General features: G+C 43.3%; 1 non-coding gene across 1 annotated transcript; it reads right to left on the bottom strand.

Annotated features, from left to right (window-relative positions):
* Positions 1-833: 833 nt before the first annotated feature.
* Positions 834-940, bottom strand: LOC136317961 (U6 spliceosomal RNA). Its single transcript, XR_010727949.1, has one exon. It is a non-coding gene; the product is annotated as a U6 spliceosomal RNA (small nuclear RNA).
* Positions 941-8,499: the final 7,559 nt, after the last annotated feature.

Here is an 8,499-nt window from a genome sequence, read left to right as displayed (position 1 = left end):
ATGGGGAGAGGACATGGACAGACACTTCTCCCAAGCGGAAATACAAATGGTCAACAGATAGACAAAATGATGTTCATTTTCACTAGGTATTAGACACATGCAAGTGAAAAGTACAATGAGATACCACCTTATACCTGTTAGATTGGCTGTTATCAACAAGACAGGTAATAATAAGTGTTGGAGAGGCAGTGCGGAAAAGAGAACCCATATCCACTGCTGGTGGGAATGAAAACTGGTACAATCATTATGGGAGAAAATATGGTGGTTCCTCAAAAAATTAAGACTAGAAGTACTGCCGTGGAAACAATGAACTCCTGGGGGTCCAGATGAAATGCTCCGAGGGGCCAAGGGGAGGCAACAGTCCCTGTGAACAGACCATAGACTGAAGCCCATCCCCAACCTCACTCAGATATTTATTAGCAAGTACAAATAACTGAAGGAAGCAGACAGCACAAGTTTTGGGGGTAAAGTAAAAGACAAGGAACATGCTGACTTCTAATGTCTGTTCTGAGATTATTCTGTGTTACGGAATCTTATCCTGCCATTGTGCTGTTTCCAGCACGCACTGTTTCCAGTATGGGCCCGACAATCCCCTGGACCAGGGGTCGGGAAACTTTCTGGCTGAGAGAGCCATGAACACTACATATTTTAAAATGTAATTCCATGAGAACCATTCAACGATCCGTGTATGTTACGCATTATCCAATAAAAATTTGGTGTTGTCTCGGAGGACAGCTGAGGTTGGCTTCAGCCACCCACAACCATGAACATGAGCAGTAGGAAATGAATGGATTATAATACATGAGAATGTTTTATACATATATATATATTTTTAAAATATGGAATGCTTCACGAATTTGCGTGTCATTTTTGCGCAGGGGCCATGCTAATCTTCTCTGAACCGTTCTAATTTTAGTATATGTGCTGCCAAAACGAGCACAGAATGTTTTATATCTTTAACGTTATAATTTTTTTCATTAAAGATTTGTTTTTGAGCCAGATGCAGCCATCAAAGAGCCACATCTGGCTTGTGAACAATAGGCTCCAGAATCCTGCCCTGGACTTTCATCTGCTCAGGGCTTTCAGCCTAGGACACCTCGCTGTCCCGGATTGTTATTCTAACTCTGCATATTTTCAGAGCAAAGTCCTACAAACTACCATATGACCCAACAATCCCTCTACTGAGTATCTACCCCCATTCTTGAAAACATTGGTATGTCAAGACACAAGCACCCCAATGTTTCTCACAGCATTATTCACAGTGGCCATGACATGGAAACATCCAAAGTGTCCCTCAACAGAGGATTGGGTAAGATGATGTGGTACATATATACAACGGAATACTACTCAGCCAATAGAAAACGTGACATCGTGACATTTTCGGAGACATGGATGGATCTTGTGAATATTATAGATAGTGAAATCAATAAATCACAGAAAGCTAAGAACTATATGATTTCAAACATAGGTGGGATATAAAACTGAGACTCATGGATATATATATATATATATATATATGAAGTGGCTATCAGGGGAGGGGAATGTAAGGTAGGGAGCGAGGCAGAGAAAGTAAAGAAGGACAAATATATGGTGACAGAAAATGATTTGACTTTGGGTGATGGGTCTATCACATAATCAACGGTTCAAATGGTAGGGAAATATTTATCTGAAAGGTTTGTATTCTTATTGACCAATGTCACCCTGTTAAATTTTATTTTCTAAATAAAATTAAAAAAATAAAAATAGAAAGAGAAATGGCATTAGTAAATTCCCTTGGGCTCCTTCTCAGTGGATTTATCTATAGATTTAGTGCAGTTCCAGTTGAAACGCCAGCAGGATGTTTTCCAGGTATAGACAAGCTGATTCTAACACTTACAGAGAAAGTACTAGAAACTGGAAGAGTCAAAACAATTGCGAAAAGAGTACAGTTGGAGGAAACACACTACCTCATGTTAAAGCTTATAAAGTGACAGTAAACATAAGTCAGTGTGACAGTGGTGGAGGGGAGGATAAACCAACAAATAACTCTAAAGAGAGAATCCAGAACTAGTCTCACAACAGGTGATCAATCTTTTTTTGACAAAGGAACCAAAGCAATGCCATAGAGAGGAATTTTTTTAAACAAATGTGTGGAAACAACAGGATGTCCATTTAGAAGTAAAAGGACCTCCCAATGTCATCCCCATAAATTTAATGAAAAAAAGAAATAAAAGTCAAAGGACCTCACACCTTATATTAAAACTCAAAAAATAAAACTTAAGACTTGAATCAGGGATGTAAAAATGTAAGATTTTTACAAGGAAACAACAGAGAATGTTTGAATTGGGATTTGGCTAAGGTGTTTTATGCGTGACGCCAAGAAAATCCTTTTTTCTCTGTGAAAGATCCTGGTAAGGGTTTCCAGAGACAAACCCCAAGCTGGGAGAATGTCTTTGCAAATTGCACATCCAACAACATCAAATACCCAGAATATATAAAGAACTGTTTCACCTCAACAATAAGAATATTATGTGTTTGTGTGTGTGTGTGTCTGTGTGTACGTATGCATATGTAGTTGGCAACTGCGCACATGAACAGATGATGTCCATCCTTAATCACCCTCAGCTAAATGCAAATTAAAACTGAAGGGAAATATCAGTAATCCTGTGTCAAAAGTGCTATAAGCAGAAACAGGAAGGAAGGAAGGAAGGAAGGAAGGAAGGAAGGAAGGAAGGAAGGAAGGAAGGAAAGAAGGAAGGGAGGGAGGGAGGAAGGGAGGAAGGAAGGAAGAAAAGAGGAAGTGAGGGAGGGAGAGAAGAAAGGAAGGAAGGAAGGAAGGAAGGAAGGAAGGAAGGAAGGAAGGAAGGAAGGAAAGAAACAGCAAGCGTGGGAGAAAAGAAATGAAGGAGGGAAGATAGGAAGGAAGCAAGGAAGGAAAGAGGAAGGAAAGAAGGGAAAAAGGAAGAAAGAAAGGAAGGAAGGAGGGCAGAAGGGAGGGAGGGAAGGAAGGAAAGAAGCAAGGAAGAAAAGAAGGAAGAAAGAAAAGAGGGAGAGAGGGAGAGAGTGAGGGTGGGAGGGAAGGAAGGAGAGAGGAAAGGAAAAAAGAAGGAAGGAAGGAGGGAAGGAGGAAAGGAAGGAAGGAAGCAAGGAACGAAGGAAGGAAAGAAGGAAGGAAGAAAAGAAGGAGCAAGGGAGAGAGGGAGGGAGGGAATGTAGGAGGAAGGGAAGGAAAGAAAGAAGCAAGGAAGGAAAAAGAATGGGAGGGAGGGAAAACAGGAAGGAAGGAAGGTAGGATGGAAGGAAGGAAGGAAGGAAGAATAGTAGGAGGGAGAAATGGAATGAAAGAAGGAAGGAAGGAAGAGAGAAGGAAGGAAGAAAGTAAAGAAGGAGCAAGGGAGGGAGGGGTAGAGGAAGGGAAGGAAGGAGGGAGGGTAGAAATGAAGGAAGGAAAGAGAAAAGGAAGGAAAGAAGAAGGTTAGGAGGGATGGAAGGAAATAAGGAAGGAAGAGAGGATGGACGAAAGTAGAGAAGGAACAATGGAGGGAGGGACAGAAAGAGGGAAGGAAGGAGAGAAGGAAGAAATGAAGGAAGAAAGAAAGAAAAGGAAGGAAGGAATAAAGAAAGGGTGCAAGAAAGTGAGGGAAGGAGGGAGGGAAGGAAGGTGAGAGGGAAGGAAAGACGAAAGGAAGACAGGAAGGAAGTAAGGAAGGAAGGAAATAAGGAAGGAAGGTAAGAGGGAGGGAGAAAAGGAGGGAGAAAGGTAAGGAAGGAAGGGAGCGAGGAAGAAAGGAAGGAAAGGAGAAAGGACAAAAGGAAAGAAGGAGGGAAGGAAGGAAAGAGTGAAGGAGGGAGGAAGGAAAGAAGAAAGGAAGGAAAGAAGGAAGGAAAAAAGGAAGGAAAGAATGAAAGATAGGAGGAAGGAAAGAAGGAAGGAAGGAAGAAAAAAGGGAAGGAAGGAAAGAAGGAAGGAAAGAAGGAAGGAAGGAAGGAAAGAGTGAGGGAGGGAGGAAGGGAAGAAAGGATGGAAGTAAGGAAGAAAGGAAAGAAGGACAAAGGTAAGAGGGAGGGAGGAAACGGTGGGAGGTATGGAAGGAAGGGGAGGGAGGAAGAAAGGAAGGAAGGGAGGAAGGATAAAATGAAATAAGGAGGAAGGAAGGAAAGAAGGAGGGAGAGAGGGAAGGAAGGAAGGAAGAAGAAAAGAAGGAGGGAGGAAGAGAGGGAGGAAGGGAAGGAAAGAAGGAGGGAATATAGGAAGGAAACAAGGAAAGAAAGAGGGAAGGATGGAGGGAAAAAGGAAGAAAGGAAAGAGGGGGGAAGGAAGGAGGGTGGAAAAGAACGAAGGAAGGAAGAAAGGAAAAAAGGAAGGAAGGAAGGAGGGAGGGAAGGATGGAGGGAGAGAAGGAGGGAGGGAAGGAGGGAGGAAGGGAATGAAAGTAGAGGGGAAGAAAAGAAGGAAGGAAGAAATAAAAGAAGGAGCAAGGGAGGAAGGGAGGGAGGGAGAGAAGGAAGAAAGGAAGGAAGGACGGATGGAAGGAAGTAAGGAAAAGAGGAGGATGGATTAATTAACACAAAATTTGTTGATAAATTTAAAGTCAATCATATTATTATTAAACTAAATGTATATATTCTGAACTTTAAAGTAAAATGCAGCTATTTCTAGGCAAGGTAGCAAGATACTACAACATGCTGTTAAATAGAAACTTTCTTTAAATAGACAAACAGGTTCAATGTGACCAGATTGAAAGACATGTATTATGCAACAATGAATTGTAAGAAAAAGAAAAGGTATATTAACAAGTAGGTTAGGTTTTATGACCAAAAGTGATGAACAGAAACATTTAGTAATAACAGTGTCAATTAATCAAGAAAGCACAACAATATTTACTGCACTCGACAAAAGAGCTTTAAATCACATAAAGTGACTGAGAGAGCTTCAAAGACATGATATTCAATCTATTTAATACAATGGTACCTTGACACAAGAATTTAATTCATTTCATGGCCACGCTTGTAACTCAATTTCAATGTGTCAAATTAAATTTCCCCATTTAAATTAATGGAAATGCATTTAATCCATTCTGGCCCCAAAAAACCACATGGATTTTTATATGCTTTTAAATAAGAAAATGTACTTTATAAATGACAAATACATACATATATATGTGTGTGTGTGTGTGTGTATACATAATAAGAGAGAATGTAAAGAAATAAACTGGTTTATAAAGTGTATTTACCTTCAAGGTCAGGCAAAGATGGTGGCAGAGGGAAAGGAGACATTAGCATAACAACAGTCTTTCCCAAGGAGAAAGGTAATTAACAATTTCACAGACAACTGCCTAGCGCCATTTTTTTTTATTTGTTTGTATTTTTCCGAAGTTGGAAACGGGGAGAGACAGTCAGACAGACTCCCGCATACGCCCGACCGGGATCCACCCAGCACGCCCACCAGGGGTGACGCTCTGCCCACCAGGGGGCGATGCTCTGCCCCTCTGGGGCGTCGCTCTGCCGCGACCAGAGCCACTCTAGCGCCTGGGGCAGAGGCCAAGGAGCCATCCCCAGCGCCCAGGCCATCTTTGCTCCAATGGAGCCTTGGCTGCAGGAGGGGAAGAGAGAGACAGAGAGGAAAGAGGAGGGGTGGAGAAGCAAATGGGTGCTTCTCCTATGTGCCCTGGCCGGGAATCGAACCCGGGTCCCCTGCACGCCAGGCCGACGTTCTACCGCTGAGCCAACCGGCCAGGGCCGCTAGCGCCATTTTTAACAGTGAAAGTGAGCAAACTCAAAACACAAAAATTTTTTTTGTATTTTTCTGAAGTTGGAAACGGGGAGGCATTCAGACAGAATCCCGCATGCGCCCATCCAGTATCCACCCATCATGCCCACCAGGGGGCGATGCTCTGCTCATTCAGGGAGTCGCTATGTTGCAACCGGAGTCATTCTAGTGCCTGAGGCAGAGGCCACAAAGCCATCCTCAGCGCTGGGGCCAACTTTGCTCAAATGGAGCCTTGGCTGCAGGAAGGGAAGAGAGAGACAGAGAGGAAGGACAGGGGGAGGGGTGGAGAAGCAGATAGGCCCTTCTCCTGTATGCCCTGGCCGGAAGTCGAACCTGGGACTCTTGCATGCCAGGCCGACGCTCTACCACTGAGCAAACCTGCCAGGGCCAAAAAACACAAATTTTATCAACTCATTTGCCCAACATTCCACCCCTTTTGCTCTCTTTGCAATTCACACCACAGGTATTCCTGTGCAAAGAAATATACACAACACACAAACAAGTTACAGCAACAGGATAAGTCATACAGTTTCAACCAAACCTGCTTCCCCATTCATCAGGTTCTTTTAAATTGTCCAAAAGCCACATGTCCATCCAACAAGGGAGCTGGTGCCCCCTGTGGTTGCAGTCCAAGAGTCAGTCCATGCACATGGGGCCTCAGGCCTCCCCCTCCCCATCGCTACTGTCCTGGCAGCTCTGAAGACGTTGCTACACGAGGGAGCACGTGGCAATGGGGGCCAACATTTCCACCTCTGCTCCAGAGAGCATGATGCCATCCTTCCCTATGTCTCATAATCGTAGCAAACCCACCAGGGCTTAATAGGTACTCTTTGCTGCTGGGCTTTTACCTTCTGGAGTCTTCGGATGGCAACTTCAGCCCCAGTCTCCTCATTCTCAGAAGAGGAGCTGGAATCGCCAGGTGCCCCGACTCAGAGCCACTCTTCTGGCACGGCTCCAGCTTAGGCTCTTGCGTCTTCCAGCTCTTTACAACTTCCAGGGCAAACTGCAACTCATGAACCACAACTTCCAGGGCAAACTGCAACTCATGAACCAGAACTTCCAGGGCAAACTGCAACTCATGAACCAAAACTTCCAGGGTAAACTGCATCTCATGAACCACACCTTCCAGGGCAAACTGCAACTCATGAACCACAACTTCCAGGGCAAACTGCAACTCATGAACTTGTAATTCCTTCTCCAGAAACTGCTCCATTTCCAGGTTAAACTCACAAACCCCGTCAGCACCTGGCCATCTTGGCTTCTCTCTCTTTCCCTGCCGTCTTGGCCCCTCCTTCAGCACTCTGCATCCTCTCTGCTCTCATTCTGCCTTCCTGGTTTCTTCTCTTACTACTTCTTTTTCTCTCTTCTTTAAAACTTTTCTGGCATCAAAACCTCTGCTCTATGCAACATTAGCAAAACAATGGCCCTTCCCAAGCAGGGAAGTAATCCACAATTGCAATCAAATGCCCTGCTCTGGGGCCAAGTACACACGTGGCTTCCCAGCACCATTTTTAACAATAAAAGTGAGCAAACTCCAAAAAGAGAAATTTTACAAACTCATTTGCCCAACACTCATGATTCAAATATCTGCTCCTGACGTAAAGCAAAAAATCCTATGAATGACTACCCGTCTTTCAAATTGTTTGTGACTTAAAGTACTTATGTGTCAAGGTACCACTGTAGTTGAAAACATTCCGCAAGACCTGGTGGTGGCGCAGTGGATAGAAGTTCGAACTGGGAAACTGAGGACACAGGTCCGAAGCTCTAAAGTCGCAGGCTTGAGTGCGGGCTTGCTGGCTTGAGCGTGGGTTCATAGATGTGACCCCACCCCATGGTCACTGGCTTGAGCCCAAAGGTCGCTGGCTTAAGCAAGGGTCACTCACTTTGATGCACCTACCGGTCAAGGCACATATGAGAAAGCAATCAACTAACAACTATGGTACCACAATGAAGAGTTGATGCTTCTCACCTCTCTCGCTTTCTTCCTGTCTGCCCCTATCAGTCCCTCTCTCTGTATCTCTCTCTCTTTGTGTCTCTGTCACACACACAAAAAAATAAGTTGGAAACTTTCCCTCTGAGTTCATAAATAAATAAATAAATAAATAAATATAAGGCCAGCATAACCATTGTCATCACAGACAAAACCATAAAGGAAGAGAGTCATAAAAGTGATCAGGGAAGTACAGGTAAAGCCTTAAATGCTTACACAGGCGAACCAAAGTGCTCATACAGTAAAGGAATGTTCAGCACAGTATCATTGTTAGTATCCTAGGATGGGAAACTACCGAAGTGACCATTAGAGGAAGAATGTACAATAAGTTGTGGTCTCTTTATACACACTGAAATATTACTCAGTAGTAAACATCAATGAACTCCAGCTAACAAAGTACAACACAGATTAGTAATAAATAAAAGTATAATGTTCCCAACAGAAATCTAGATTACAAAATATGCACTGCAACGACTCTATTATGATCAATGAAGTTTACAAACAAGCAAAATTAAATGAAATTTTTAGAAGTCAAATTAGTTGTTAGATTTAGTGAGGTGGCTGATGGTAGTGACCCAGCAAAGACATAAGTGTGCTTTTGGGTTGCTGGCCATGCCTGATCACTTGATCTGCATTGCAATTACTCAGATGTTTGTGAGGTAATCATTTACTGAGCAGTCCATTCTTGTCTGGTGACATTCCATTTTTGGGTTGTATTCCACTGAAAAGTTACATGAAGAGTTTTAAATCAGTAAACTCT

Source organism: Saccopteryx bilineata, chromosome X, assembly GCF_036850765.1.
Source record: "Saccopteryx bilineata isolate mSacBil1 chromosome X, mSacBil1_pri_phased_curated, whole genome shotgun sequence".
NCBI classification, from domain to species: domain Eukaryota; kingdom Metazoa; phylum Chordata; class Mammalia; order Chiroptera; family Emballonuridae; genus Saccopteryx; species Saccopteryx bilineata.
The sequence above is the reverse complement of the archived record's forward strand: the minus strand, read 5'-3'. Positions and strand labels throughout refer to the sequence as shown.